This window comes from Lycorma delicatula, chromosome 9 (genome assembly GCF_047948215.1).
Source record: "Lycorma delicatula isolate Av1 chromosome 9, ASM4794821v1, whole genome shotgun sequence".
NCBI lineage: Eukaryota > Metazoa > Arthropoda > Insecta > Hemiptera > Fulgoridae > Lycorma > Lycorma delicatula.
In genome coordinates, this window is record NC_134463.1 from 10,775,889 (window position 1) to 10,792,067 (window position 16,179).

A 16,179-nucleotide genomic window follows, 5' to 3' on the forward strand; every position below is an offset into this window, starting at 1 on the left:
TATCTAGGATATGCAAATATGACAAAATGCAAATCATATGAATAAAATATTTTACTTTAAACGAATACTATTAAATAATGAAAGTTGTAATGCTTGTTTGTACGCGCGTAAAAGTATGTGTGTATAAAATACGAGGTGGAAGTGGAATCGATGAAAGGAGGCGGCGGTGCAGTTGAAGTAAACAAGCGACAGTGAATGAGAAAAAGACGACGAAGAGGTGATACACGGGTAAAGGAGGCGAGGGAATTCATTAAACTGGAGGGGAGAAAGTTTTCAATATTTGTCTCTTTCTCTTTTCGTTTGCGGTAATTCTGTGGGGTTGGTCGGTACTAGTCTTGTTTTGTTATAAACGTTTTGTTCGTATCACTCTCGTCTTCAGTATTAATTTGTGCAGTTGTCTGGTGACTGTTAAAGTGCGCTTCGTAGTTTTTAATTGTTTCGTGGTGTTTCTATCTTATTCGTGTGTATGTTTTATTGTACTATATAAGTACACTTCATGTTCTTTTTTATAATTATTTATTATTATTATTTTAATAAAATTAAACTTTTTTAATATAATTTATTTATATGATTTTTAGACCGTTTTGGAATTATTTTTAGAAATTAAGTTACACGTGTTTTTTTTGTAGAAATTAAAAAAAAAATAAAAGCGTATTTTTAAAATTTACATTTAACAGATAATATTAAAAATTAATCTCTAAAGAAATAACTTTCAACGTTTTGAGCTCATCATAACGTGAAATATTTTTATAAATTTGATAATTAATAATAAATTAGCAAAAATACTATAATGTTGATGTAAAAAAAATAAATAAAATTGATTAGGTTTCTTTTTTATAGATAATTGCTATTTTAACTAATAATATAAAATAATTTCTGTGTCAAATACGTGAGCATTCTGTGTTTTTTTTTTCACGAAGATTTCTATTGCGAACCTACAGCGTGCCGTAGCTCCAGTTGCGATTACAATTAATTCGCTTCTTATGATTATTAATATAATTAATTTCTTTAAGCGTTTAAACGAGGAGATATATATTTTTTAAATAAAACTTAAAAAGATTTGCAGGAAACGGGGAGATGTATTTTTCCTTTCTTATTAATGTATTTATTTTTGCTTATTTTTATTTTATTAGAGGTTATATAAATTATAATCAAAGATCGTTACGGATTTTTTTTATAGAGAGATCTGTATAACATTTACTCCGTTTTTCAAAATTATTCTAAATTCATTAATTATTATCTCTTTATTTTAACATATAATTATTTATTTTATCGGTTCTAAACTTTTCCTCCTTCCGTAGTTTTGCTTTTTACTTTCTACATTTCCTTTCTATATTAAACTTCTTAGAATTTGGCATAGCCTTCTTTTTTTGCAATCCATTTTAAATTTATTTTTATTCCTTTTTTTTCTATATATTATTCTGTAAAATAATTCTTTCGTAATTTTCTTTTTTTTTAAATTATAATTTCGTATTATAAAGACATATACACCTTAAAATTATTTATAAAAATTTTATTTTTTAATAAAAATCATCGTCTTTCTGACGTAAATTGTTCTTTTCATTATTATTTGTCCTTTATAATTTTACCGCTTAAAAAGTTTTTACTTTGACTTCTGAAGTATATTGTTCTTCTATTATAATATTTAACTTAACGTTATCATTTTAAATTACAAATTTCAAAAACATGTTTTATATAAAATTTGGTATTGCTATAGAAAAATTGAACCGTTTAATTTTCGTGAAAATTAGTACTTAAAATATAATTTGGAATAATAAACTTATAAATAGTATTAGGACATTCATCTTTTTAGCGAAACGGTAGCTTTTTTACTTTTCATCTGAAAGATTCTGGGTTCGAATCCTGGCGTGATTTGACATTTTTATATTCAAAACTTTCATTTATCAAAATAAAAAGTAACGGAGGTTAAATATTTTGGGTATCTGCTTATAGTTTTAGGATTGAATTAAAGAATAAATAAATGCATAGTCTTTATAAAAAAGTTACAGTTGTTGGTATATTCTTGCACATGTCAATCAGCGTTAAAACATAATTAATTTTTTTATTATAGTTTTATATTTGGCTTTTTTAAGTCAAATTAGTGTTATTTATTGTTGTACTCCGTTTGCATTGCGTTATAAAACTACTAATAAAATGATAATAGAAAAAAAAATAGTATTATAATAATAAAACAACAAAAAGCGGTTTAATAAAAACGAATCTGTATTTTTTAAGCGTTTTATTTCATTTACATTTTAAACAAAAGATCACCATTAATATATATAAACTTCTTTCGCAAATCCTTGAACTTGTTCTAAACTATTTTTAATCATTCACGAATCCGGTTTCAGGACAGTTATACTTCGTTTTTTAAATATATTGCAGACAGTAGTCTGCAGTGTATTTAAAAAACAAATTGAACCTTCACCGCAAAAATTCCAATTTTTTGAATCGGTTTTATGTAAAAATAATTAAATAAATGAGGGCGTAAAATTTAATATTTATTTTTTATTTAATTATTTTCGTGTGTATAAATACAAAAGTTATATATAAAATACAAAAAAAAACATATGCATATATATAACGTATATACATATTATGAAACAACATATATATAAAAACGTATATACATATTATATTGTGTACGTAAAAGTTATACAAAAGTTTTTTATTTAATTTTTAATCTTTGTATATATATATCCTTTAAAAAATTAACTATATTATATTATAGTTCTCAAACAATATAGGTTGCTCGAATGTAACAAATTTTTAATTCTTAATTTCATTAATTTTTACTTCCTTTTAGGAAGTAAAGGGTAAAGGAAGTATTGTGTTTGCGAAAAATTTCAGTTCTCAGATTTCAACGGAAATATCCATTTTGACCATCCCTGAATTCATTTTAACTAATTTCGGGGTGAAGTCTGTACGTATATGTATATGTATCTCATAACTCAAAAACGATTAGCCGTAGGATGTTAAAATTTTGAATTTAGGACTTACGTAACATCTAGTCGTGCACCTCCCCTTTTGATTGCAGTCAATTGGACCAAAAGTGTCCAAAAAAAGCGCAAAATCCAAAAAAATTGGATTTTGGACTGCAGTAATAAGCCCTCATTGAGAGCTGTTCAACGATATATCATAAATCGTACTTATTTTCATCGGTTCCAGAGTTATAATTAAATAAAATTTTAATTAATGAAATATTTGGATCTTACAAGAGGAAGACACATCGGTAGTTTTTTTTCATTTAAATATATTGATTTATTAATAATAATTATTAACCTCTGATTGTAAAAAAAAATTACCATAAATAATAATAATAATAATAAAAATGAAAAAATATCAAAAATTATTATTGAAATAAAATTTTATGTACTTTCATTTAAAAAAAAAAAAAATGTGTATCTGTAATTTAATAGGCGTATAAGAAAGTCATATGGTGTCCACATCAGATATTTTTCTTTGTTTCCTGTTAAAAGTAATTTTCGTTTAAATTTTACAGCGTCGTTACCCTTTTCCTATCAGCTGTTTAAAAAAAAATATATATGTATAACATATTTTTATACGGGTCAGTCGGACACAAAATTTATTTCGATAATTTTAGTTATTTATTTTTTAATTAAAAAAATAAAAATAAAATTCAGCCGTTTCAATAAACGGAACAAATATTTTAAAATCGGAGTGTTAGCGTCTCGGCCTTTCATCCGGAGGTTCCGGGTTCGAATCCCGGTTGGCATTTTTCATACGTTACAAAATTCTATTTCCATATCCCACGCACAAGCGAACTTTTATTATAAAATTCTAATTTTTTGGGTCGACGGGTCTGTGTCGTTTTTGAAAGTTATTTATTCCTAATATGTAAATTCAGTATGTTCAAATTGTTTACGATCTCACGACTCAAGGTATAACTTATAAATGAGTAGTCGTAAACAGAATCAGGCCGACCATTTCTGAGACGTGTGGTTAATTGAATCCCAACAACCAAAGTTCATATGTATCCACCGATTAGTATTCAAATACGTATAAAAGTTATTTTTACTAGAATATCAACTTCAGAAACTTTCTTCGAAAATTAGTTGTTAAACAGTTGATTTGCGAATTAAAATTTTTTTTTTTAAATGTATCGATGGTTTAATGTTGTCCATTTACGTTACGTGTGATATATGCATATGTTTGTAATAGATTCTATGTGAAAACAGTTAAATAATTCTGTTAACTGTGAATTAACAGCACTTAACAGTACTATCTACTGTTATTAGAACTTTCTTAATATAAATATTTGTCAGTAATTTTAATTTAATGAGAAAATGAAAGTTATTTGTCTATATTTACAATTTATTCTGAGTTTTATTGAAAATTTAGTTTTATTCTCAGTTAGATATTTTGACATATGTGCTATTTATTGTTTGTTAAAAAAAAACTTGTCATTTACAGTATATATTTTTAAATAATTTTTCACCCGTAAAGGAATAGATAAAACTTTACATTATCTACATTAAACTTTATTATGTATTTAATACACACACACACACACACACACACACACACACACACACAGTGTGTGTGTGTGTGTGTGTGTTTGTTTTTTTTACACAAACACATACGTAAATAAATAAATGGATTATTTAAGATCAAGTTGTTTTCTCTGTGTTATTAATAATGTAATTATTAAACCGGTTCCTTCGGAAGAGTGAAAATATCACTTGCAGTGCTCAGTATAATTTGCGTTTTGGAGGACTTAACATGATGATATCCGACAGTATTTTTACTTCAATGAAGAAGGTAATAGAAAATCAGTTCACCTTTTGTTCTTCTTAGTAAACTTATTACGGGGGAATTTTTTTTTTTTATTCTTAAGAATGGTTATGCAATTTTTAGGATTTTCTTTTGTCTTATGCCAAATCGTCTAAAACAGTTAAAATTATGGCGTCTTACAAACAATGATAATGAAATGTTAGTTTGGATTTGGTAAATTTATTTTAAGTTTTAAGTTTCCCCATTTTCACAATAAGAACCGTAATAGTGTTCTAAATAACAATTAATTGAAATATCAATTTTCGGTATATTTTTACTTTACAGTATTCAATATTAAATTTATGCTGTTAAAAACCACGTGAATAACAAAGAAAAAACACAAATTATAATTTGTTTGATCACAATCTATGTTGGATCCGGTTCATTTGTTCTATAATATGTTGCTACTTAATCTGTTTTTACGTTAAATATTATAACTAAAATGTTGTTGTTGGCGATCTAACATTAGACGCACTAGTTATTCTAGCAAAAATATAACTAATCCCAAGAATAACAAGCATCCTATACCAGGCTTACTTGGAAAGGTGGAAGTGAAATAATTAATCGTATTATTTTTTCGCTGAGTATACTATTTTTTATTAGAATAAATATTCCACCGAAATGTAGATGATGTTCAACCCTATGAGTGATTTATCCGTTGTGTTTATTACACGGATTGGCCGTTTAATTAACCTTATTAGTCTAATAGAAAGCGATTCTGATTAATAACCGCTTCTACTTTATATGTGTCATAGTCATTAGAAACAATAGGTACTAAGGTTTTAAGTGCGTTGTACACTGTTTTGAAGTAGAACTTATTTATTATCCCTCCAATTAATCATTTAAAATTTTTCCCAAAACTGATGTTCCTGTTGATGTTCCTGATGTATCCTGTAAAAAGGATATTGTCAAGTATTACTGCAAAAATTGAGAATTCATAGAAAAGCGATGCATATTTAATTCGTAGAAATCGATTTAGAATCTGTAATTTCCTTTATGCAATTATTAAAGCTTATTATAGTTACAACGTAGTCATGCGTAATAACCTACGTAATTACACCGCGGTTTATGAGATTGTATCTCATTTTATTTATCGCTAGCGGGAATTATTTAATAAAAATCTTTCATCTGATGAGTAGAATAAGAGATTGATTTCCGTATAAATTATTCTTTACCGGTATCAGTATAGATCACTTTTTAAATTACGGCACTAAATTTTTCCCAGATCATCAAAAATACTTCTTTAAATATTTATTTACCTAACAATAAAGCGATGATTATAAGCTGTTAATGGATGATAATGAATTATATACCCTGAGAATAAATTTAATCCCCTAGTGGAATTCGAACCCGGAACTCTGTCACTGAAATATTTATGGCGTTATATACGCGGTAAACTTGACGAAAAACGTTTTTTGATTTTTTTTTTTTTTAGGTTTAAATACTATAATTTTATTAAATGATTCTCTCTTTTTCTTTTTAGCCTCCAGAACCACCGTAAGGTATTACTTCAGAGGATGAAGGAAGATAATATATATGAATGTAAATGAAGTGTAGTCTTGTACAGTCTCAGGTCGACCGTTTCTGAGATGAGTGATTAATTGAAACCCAACCGCCAAAGAACAGCGGTATCCACAATCTAGTATTCAAATCCGTATAAAAACATCAGCCTTTACCAGGATTTGAACCTTAGAACTCTCGAATTCGAAATCGGCTGATTTGCGATGAGTTAACCACTAGACTAGGCCGGTAGGCTTTTTTTCGTTAAATGACTAATAAATGCGTACGTTTGGTGGAATTTACGAACATTTATTGTAAACGAATATAGTGTTCATTGATTCTCAAACTTTTACGCCCGCCGCCCACATTGAGAATGAAAATTTTTCTAGCGCCCCCAAAAATTTTGAACTCACCATCTGTTAAAAATAATAATTGCAATTGCTGTTTTTAAGATGCGCTCTTAAAAACAGCGATTGCAATTATTATTTTTAAACGTGGCATATCCTATCCCTGAATTGAAATTTACATTTTAAATGAGAGCATTTAAAACGCATATTTATCATATTTGGTTCATATTTAAAGATTTCAATACCTAGGCGCAAAATGAACAAAAGCCAAAAACTGCAATGCTACATTAAAGATCTTACAATTTTTCATTAAAGCTAGATCAAAACTCTTTTAATTTCCATATTTATTTGTATCTAAACGTTGCTTAGATCGAAATATATACTGCAGAAAAGACACAAATGGCCTTTTCTTTTTAAAGTGAAATATTTCGGTTCCGAAAATTCTTAGAGAGAAATACGTAAAAAAAAACTAAAGCTAAAGTCTTAAGGTTTTAAAGATTTTAATGCAGTTTACTGAAAAAATTTCCTTTCCCCATGCGCTCGATCAAACATGAAGAAAAACTTTCTAATTTTTAAAACTTTTCTTATCGCTGATTTTTTTTTAATTTGATGATTTTTGAAATCTGAAGTTTACTGTAGAGCAGTCAAGCTTTATTATTTTTTTTATAAGTCTCCCAAAGCTTCTTGGTTGCAAAGTTAAAGTAGTTTGTATACAATAATTTTTTATCATATAATATAGGTGTCCCTTTAATTTTTTCTACTAGTGTACTAGATAATTTATTTTAGTTTGAAATATCAGGAAAACATAATTGTTGCCTTTTTTTAATCAGCTATGGCCTTCCTAGACCGCCTGAACGCGCCCAATTTTCTGTAGGCCTTCTACCGACCCAAAAGGCCTCCAGCACCCACAAGGGAGCGTTGTCGCCCACTTTGAGTACTTATTTTTGTCTTCAGTCATTTGACTGGTTTGATGCAGCTCTCAAAGATTCCCTATCTAGTGCTAGTTGTTTCCTTTCGGTATACCCTCTACATCCTGCATCCCTAAAAATTTGTTTTACGTATTCCAAACGTTGCCTGCCTGCACAATTTTTTCCTTCTACCTGTCCCTCCAGTATTAAAGCGACTACTCCAGGATGCCTTAATATATGGCCGTAGTATGTGTTATCTTTGTTCCGCCTAAGTTCGCTTCTGCTGATTTAAGAATTTCCTTTTTAAAATTCTCCCATTCTTCTTCTACATTTTCTGCCTTCTTCCCAAAAGCCTCAAAAATCTTCTTTACCTCCTCCTCCTCAAGCTTCTCTAAATTCCACCGATTAATCTGATATCTTTTCTTCAGGTTTTTAAACCCCGATCTACATTTCATTAACACTAAATTGTGGTCGCTATCGATGTCTGCTCCAGGGTAAGTTTTGCAGTCGACGAGTTGATTTCTTAATCTTTGCTTAACTATGATATAATCTGTTTGATACCTTGCAGTATCAACTGTCTTTTTCCACGTGTATATTCTTCTGTTATGATTTTTAAAATGGGTGTTGGCAATTACTAAATTATACTTCGTGCAAAACTCTATAAGTCGGTCCCCTCTTTTATTCCTTTTGCCCAGCCCGTATTCACCACTATATTTCCTTCCTTGCCTTTTCCAATGCTTGCACTCCAATTTCCAACTGTTTTACGTGTTTAATTGATTCGTATACACACTTTACCTCATCATCATCATGGGCGCTTGTAGGCATATAAACATTAAGAATCGTTGTCGGTTAGGTTTCGATTTTATCCTTATTACAATGATTCTATCGCTATGCTTTTTGAAAGACTCTACTCTCTTCCCAATCTTCTTGTTCGTTACGAAACCCCTACTCCTGCCTGCCCGTTATTTGAAGCTGAGTTAATTATTCTAAAATCACCCGACCAAAAGTCGTTTTTATCTTCCCACCGAACCTCTGTTATTCCTGCTACATCTACGTTTATCCTATCCGTTTCTCTATTTAAATTTTCTAACCTATCAACCTTTTTTAAAGTTCTAACATTCCACGTTGCGACTCGTAGAATGTTATTTTTCAATTTCCTGGTGACCCCTTCCTTAGTAGTCCCCAACCGGAGATCCTAACGGGGGACTGGTTTACCTCCGGAATATTTTACCAAGGAAGGCGTCTCCATCTTTGTTATATGAAAATGCAGAGCTACATTTTCTTGGAAAAAAAGCAGCTGTAGTTTTCCATTGCTTTCAGTTGCGCAGTACTCAGAGGACTGAGTGATGTTGATATGGCCGTTTAAGTCGTCCTTCCTTCTTTTTCCTGTTTAGCCTCCGGTAACTACCGTTTAGATAATTCTTCAGAGGATGAATGAGGATGATATGTATGAGTGTAAATGAAGTGTAGTCTTGTACATTCTCAGTTCGACCATTCCTGAGATGTGTGGTTAATTGAAACCCAACCATCAAAGAACACCGGTATCCACGATCTAGTATTCAAATCCATGTAAAAATATCTGGCTTTACTAGGACTTGAACGCTGTAACTTTTGACTTTTGACTTTTTTGTAACGTTTAAGTCGTCCTGACCGACACCAACAACTACTGAAGGAACTGCTGCCCTCTTTCAGGAATCATTCCTTAGTCTGGCTCTCAACAGATACCTCTCTGATACGGTTGCACCTTCGGTCCAGCTACTCCGTGTCACAGAGCACTCAAGCCCCCTCACCATCGGCAAGGTCTCATGATTCATATAGGGAGCGCTTTTTTTAGGTAAATTAAAAGTATTTAAATTTTACAGAGATCTAAACTTATTGTACTAGAAACAGATATAACTAACAAATAATTTACAGTAAATGTTCATAAATTTCACCATTGACATCGCATGCACTTTTAAACTCTTTTTCTTAAATTTTCTATCGCCAATCTTCGTGTTCCTTGATGAGACCAATAGCATTGCGAATACGAGCGATCATTTCATCACGTGTTTTATCCATCCCCATAAAGAGTAATCGGAGGGAGTAAGGTCTAATGATCTTTGAGACCGATTTACCACCCCTCTACGTTTAATCCATTTACCAGTAAATCTTTCACCTAAGAATTAATTATCTTTCTTCTTTCGTGAAATGTTTTGGTGTTCCATTAAGTCGATAGAAAATTTCCATTCGATTCGTCAATGAAAAATTTTCAAAAACAGTTACAAAATTCATTGTTTAAAAATTCCAGACAATTTCTCGTTGTAACACGTTGTTCTAGTATGAAAGAGCCTATTAATTTCAGCTGTTTTTAATTTTTACAAATTCATATTTTTTTTCTGTTAAGTTTTGGTTCTGTTTTGTTTTTAATAATAGAATTTTGTTTTTTTGTTTTTCATAGACGTTATTATAACAATTTCTCAGAATTAAATCTTGTTTGTTATGAAAATAAAATTTACCCGTTTATTAGTAATTTAACAAAGTTATTGTATTTCAAACCTAAAAGACCGTGTTTTTCGTCACAAAATTTTTCTGTTTTTAATACAGAAGATGCCGTTCTGGGACATATTTTATTCGATTTTTCAGGTCAAAAAACATAAGAAACGATCAAGTTTACCCCTTATATATCGCCCTAAAAATTTCAGTATGACCTCATTTCACGAGGGAAACTGAAATCCAGGCGAAATTTTTCCTTTTCACGGGTGAACGTTTTCCTTATTTCAAGCTTTAGAAACTGTTTCCCTTTCCTCCTGCATCATTCTGTTTATATATATACATATAAATCTTTAAAAGAAAGTAGGTTTAAATTAAGCATTTGTTCTATTTGTAGACAGAAGTTTCATTACGTAAAAAAAGAGAGAAAAACTAAAATCATGTTTTTGCTTTCGAAATATTATTCTTTGAAAATGAAATGTACCTTTTCAATTTATTTTCTTGAGGATGATTTATTTATTATGTTATTATTCCGTTGTTTAATTTGTGGTAACAACTTTCTTTTGAATATAGATTAAAGAATGGTCATGTTTTTTTTTACATTCTTTGCAATTTTCGTTTTCGTTTAAATGTTAATTTTCATTTCTCATTTGTTTATTTCATATAATCTGTTTTATGCTTTTTTTACATGTATATTAATTATTCATCCTGTTATTAAATACACAATTTACGTAAATTGTTTAAAAGTTGTTTACATTTACAAAAGAGAAAAAAAATTGTTAAAGAAGTAAACTATTATTATTATTATTAATAAATCAGTATATTTAAATTAAAAAAAAAAAGGAAATCAAGTCGGATTCGACCCGATGCGCATTCCCGTTGTAAGATAGAAATATTTCATTAATTAAAATTTTATTTGGCTATAACTCTGGAACCGATGAAAATAAGTACCGCTTATGTTATATCGTTGAAAAGCTCTCAATTAGGGCTTGTTACTGGAGTACCAAAAAGTCCAAAATCCAAATTTATTGGATTTTGGGCTTTTTGGACACTTTTGGTCCGGTCGATTGCAATCAAAAAGGAAGGTGCACAACAAGATGTTACAATAGTCCTAAATCCAAAATTTTAGCGTTCTACGGCTAATTTTTTTTTTTAGTTATGCGAGATACGTACGTACAGACGTCACGCGGAAACTAGTCAAAATTGATTCAGGGATGGTCATAAAGGATATTTCCGAAATTTTTCGCGATTGAAATACTTCCTTTACTTCGTACAAGGAAGTAAAAAGAAGAAAAATCTTAAAAATTATTTCTACTAATGTTATTTATTTGTTTTTAAGACACTTGTTTAAGAGATATGACTATAGAATTTAGATGTTTCTAGTAGACTCAAAAGATAAATATTCGATATTACAGTCTAGTTTGAGATTTGATTAAGGGAACTGTTTATTTTATTTTGTTTTTTTAATGTTAGAGATAGCCACAGGGATCGCGCTTCCTCAAAACGGTTAACGAGTTAGTTCAGAGGGCTTTAAATTAGAATAGATGAGCGAACTTGTAAGTAACCCGATACAAAAGCGAGAGTAAAGTTGAGTAAACGAACCGATGGAAATATCTGCCGGGGCAATTTGCATCGGTAGCATCCTGCCAGAGGCCTAACTGATGATTGTGATATCTCATTTAGAGAGTGTAAAAGACAACCTCCATTAAAGTCCATCAGGGCTATGATCGGAGGAGGTATCCCACCTCCTCCAATCCCAGCCACCCCGGTGGCTGGGATCGGTACAAGGCGGATTTCTTCCACTAAGAGGATCATTTGATGATAAAATTTATTTTAATCATTTAGTTCTACATCTACGGACTGTTAATTAAAGATAATTATGGATTATGGATATTTCCACATATACACACATAATTTTAATTTAGAGTTTCTATTTTTTTATTATCAAAATTATAAAATCCGGTAATTATCAAGTTTAATAGTTGACTAAAAAAAAAGTAATTATCAATCTGTTGTAATACTATTTTAAATAAAGGTCTTTTTAATTCGTTTAACCTATTGAATTATTGCTGCTCATTGTTATATGTAGGGCTAAATATCATTTGTTACTAATTTTACTTTAACGGGCTTGTCATGCTAATATCGAATAATATATTCGGTTCATTAATGAATGCTACGGGAAACCACTTTATTCCTCACATTTCCTAGTAAGTCTGGCACGGGGTGCTTGTTATACCTAAATATGGCTTTATACAGAATGTTCAGAAAGACGTAACTTTGTGGGAAAATGGATAAGTTGCAGTAGTTGTTGAAAGTGGTCTCCTTTATACAATTCACATAATTGAATACGTTGTTGCATGCTCTTAAAAACATGTTGTAACGTTTGCTGAGGAATTGCAGCGACACATCGTTCAATTTCGCTATGAAATTCAGCAAAGATGTGAGGATGAGTTTTATAAGCAGCATCCTTGAGTATCCCTAAAAGAAAAGTCAGGAGGGGATAAATCAAAACACCGAGGAGCCCACAACCCCTTTGAAAAGGCATTTATCCATGAAAACACCGATTCAAGAATGTCATAGTGTTATTGGGTGTATCGAACCGTAGCATTGTCATGCTGAAACTACGTGTACTCTAGCCGCTCTGTAGGCATAGTATTTACAAATTGCTGCACAATCTGTATGTAGCGGTCACTGTTCACCGTGCCGTGAAAGAATGTCATAAAGATTCGCCTATGTGACATTGCGCGCTAAACAGACACTTTTTATCCGCGCAGAGGAGACTCGTGCAGCAGATGTGGATTTTCCGTACACCAAATGCGTGAATTCTGTACATTTACGTATCCATCAAGGTGGAACCGAAACCGGTGGTCGAGTTCTTCCCCGTTTGGCGTTACAGATGACATTAACCGCTGACAGAGAGCTACATGTTTTCCAGTATCTGGAGGTAACAACTCGTGAACAACAACGATTCTGTACGGATGACTCTTTAAACACTTGCGCGATGCCGTTTGGGCACTACCGACGGAAAGACCAGACGGGCTAAATAGGGGTCGCACAGATTTCTTGGGACTAACAGAATATTTAACTTGAACGACGATCAACTTTTCTGTGTTAGAACTTTCGGCTGCATCTGCCGCGTTCCCTGTCTCGTGGAATTTGTCGTAGCCTCTTGATGGAGGACTTGTTTGGTGCATCCACACCGTACTTTGAGTAAAGGCATTCTGGGTCTGGCATAACTTTTTTTTATAGTGGTGGACGAACCCCATTTACGGGCGCCTAAGCAGTGTCGGGCTCGCTAACAGGTTCCGCAGGATGTTATTAAGTGCGTATGTATATCTGCGCACTACCGACTAAACCTCCACCCCTGGAAGCCCACCCCCTGGAACAGCTAGTAGAGCATTACTTCAGGGGGGGTTAACGCCCCAACATACACAGAGTTGGTCACCACAAGGAAACATCAAAGCCATATCATCACGCGCTTCATAAAACACAATACATCACAAAAGGATATCAAACACAGTTCCAACCAAGTGCAAACACTCCCACAGGCACATGAGACCTCCTCAGACACACACTCCACACGCTCACACACACGGGTACAGACCCTGCCGACGCACAGACCCAGACATCGCATGAACCCAAGCGGAGAGAAACACCAATCACAAAAGGCACTCTCGAAAGAGACGCCCATCAACCACACATGCACTCGCCGTGCACACACACCCACACACGCCTAGCAAAACACGCACTCAACTCACATACTTACCCGTAACAGTCATCAGTCCTTGCTTCAGTGATGAGGGCAACACGGTCAGGCACCGGGAACGGGTTTCCACGACCTCAACGCGGGTTTGGACATAAATGGCACATCTGATGTATCGGGTGACAATAAGTATTCTCTGCTGCATTGTGTAACCCGTTTTTCCTCAATTAAACCTGCAACAAAAGAAGGAAACATTCTTCCATAAGGTCGCGTCACTTTTTGAACGCTTATTATTTACGGGTATAACTTGTGATTCATGTCAGGTCGCCTTCAACTGTTTTGATTATGACACTCTCAGCATATATACAGAATTGATCCAAAATTCGTTTTAAGTACATTTATTATTTTAACACTAAATTTATCAAATTTCATAAATGTTAATCTTTTACCAGATATATTAATATATATTTTTTTTTAACGAAATTCTCTTTTATATTTTTTTATGCATTATTGAGGCTTCATTTTGCATCGATTTAAGTGATTATATATTTGCGGCTCATTAGAGTCGCAAGGACACTCCCATGGGCTGAGTAATACTTGATTGTTGAGTTGGCCCAGGGGAACAGGAGAACAAACAAAAAAAAAACAACATATTTTGTAGTTGCGGAGTATATTTTTTCTGGTGGTCTGATAATAATATTCTCCCTTATTATTTTTAATTGAAAATTTTTAAAAAGAAAAATTACATGGCCTATATGAACGATTAAAATTTTTTTTTCATATTTTTATCGTAGCCTTACATTGATCTTCATGAATCAAAAATCACTACTGTAATGATACAATCAATCCGTAAGAATAACATGCATCCCGTATTAGACTTACTAAAGAAAGTACGGTTCGAAGTGGTTTTCCTATTGCCTTTTTATCTGAGCTGAATCTACGATCGCATGTGCGTGCCAATCCCATCAAAATGCAGATGATATTCAGTCCTATCCTTCATTTTCTTCACTGCAGGAACCGGCTGTAAATTAAACATCATTGCTTTCAAAGAAAGCAATTTTAACTCCTTCCTCTTGTAACTCAGGTTCTTTACGCGCGACATAATCATAAGAAAGAATGGGACAGAGTAATAATGTAACCCTTCTGCAATGACAATGAAACATCGCTTATATATACTGCTTCAGTTCAAGGGATTCGTCAACATTAGTATTGGTTTTTTGCGGCAAAATAATATGTAATAAAATTTTATTCAAAGTATTTTTGTACAAAAATTCAAGTAATTTTGGTGTAAAATTTAAATGTAGATTTGAAAATGAATCTGAAAACATTTTTTTTGATTTTATACCGGGTGTTTGTTTTAAAACGCAACCCGATTTAAATAAAAATAATGTGCTATATTTAGCGCGATTAGTTATTAATATTATAATTATTTTCGCAGAACTATATTGAGATAAAATTTTTTATAACAAATATTGAAAGCGTCCACCATTTTCATCAATGCAAGTTTTGTACCCTCTTTTTCATATTCCGTGCAAGCTGTCGATATGTACCTCTCTTACGATTTCTCATAATTCTTGAGTTATAATGGCATCCATATTTAGTATACGATTCCAGATTTATTTTTATCTCTACAATCAATTTTCGAAATAAGTGTTCTTTTCTGGCGGACCACTCAAGAGTGGCCAATCAGTATAATTATTTATTACGATTTTTATAAATCGTAAATATAATTTTAAAATGATTATCGTAGTAATCGTCTAATTAATTAAATCTATTTTAATTAACGAATTGATTATTTGAATCTACAAATAAAACCGATAATATCATGACCTTTATTTTAACATATGTTCAACTTCTTCTTATTGTAGCTTCAAAATTTCCAGTTTTATCTTTCCTCCCGTTACATTTCAGAAGATTGATTTTTTACCTTCTTTGTCGTTTTTTATATAATACGCTTTCGTTACACGAACGCCAAACATTAAGTAGATATATTTTTGTAATTCGTTTTTTTTTAAATGAAATACTTATTAAATTTTTTTTATCCTTAAAACTGTTTTAAATTTTCAGAATTTTTTTCTGTATAAAAAATTTATTATCGGTTATAATCTTAATGTTTTTTTTTAAAGTCTTCTTTGATTTAAATTATCAGTCGTTTGTAATTTCATTGAAAAAAAAACATGTTTGATGATATCACCACGTAAGATTGAAAGCGCTTATGCGTGGGATACAGAAACAGAATTTTGTAGCGTATAAAAAATGCCATGTCTGACCGGGATTCGAATCCGAGACCTGCAGATGAAAGGTCGAGATGCTACCACTCGGCCACGGAGATTGGCTCTTCCTCTGGTTTGGATATTAGGCAGTAGTAGATATCGGTGTTCTTCGATGGTTGGGGTTCAATTAACTGTACATCTCAGGAATGATCGACCTTAATCTATACAAAACTGTTATTTACATG

General features: G+C 31.7%; 1 protein-coding gene across 2 annotated transcripts in view; it reads left to right on the plus strand.

The window, feature by feature from the left end:
* The first annotated feature begins 259 nt into the window (after positions 1–259).
* The window catches only part of LOC142330605 (uncharacterized), a 178,386-nt gene continuing 162,466 nt past the window's right edge, over positions 260–16,179 (plus strand). For both annotated transcript variants that reach the window (XM_075376005.1, XM_075376006.1), the window contains exon 1: positions 260–464. The gene's annotated coding sequence lies outside the window, so the exon portion shown is untranslated. The remainder of the gene's footprint in view (positions 465–16,179) is intronic.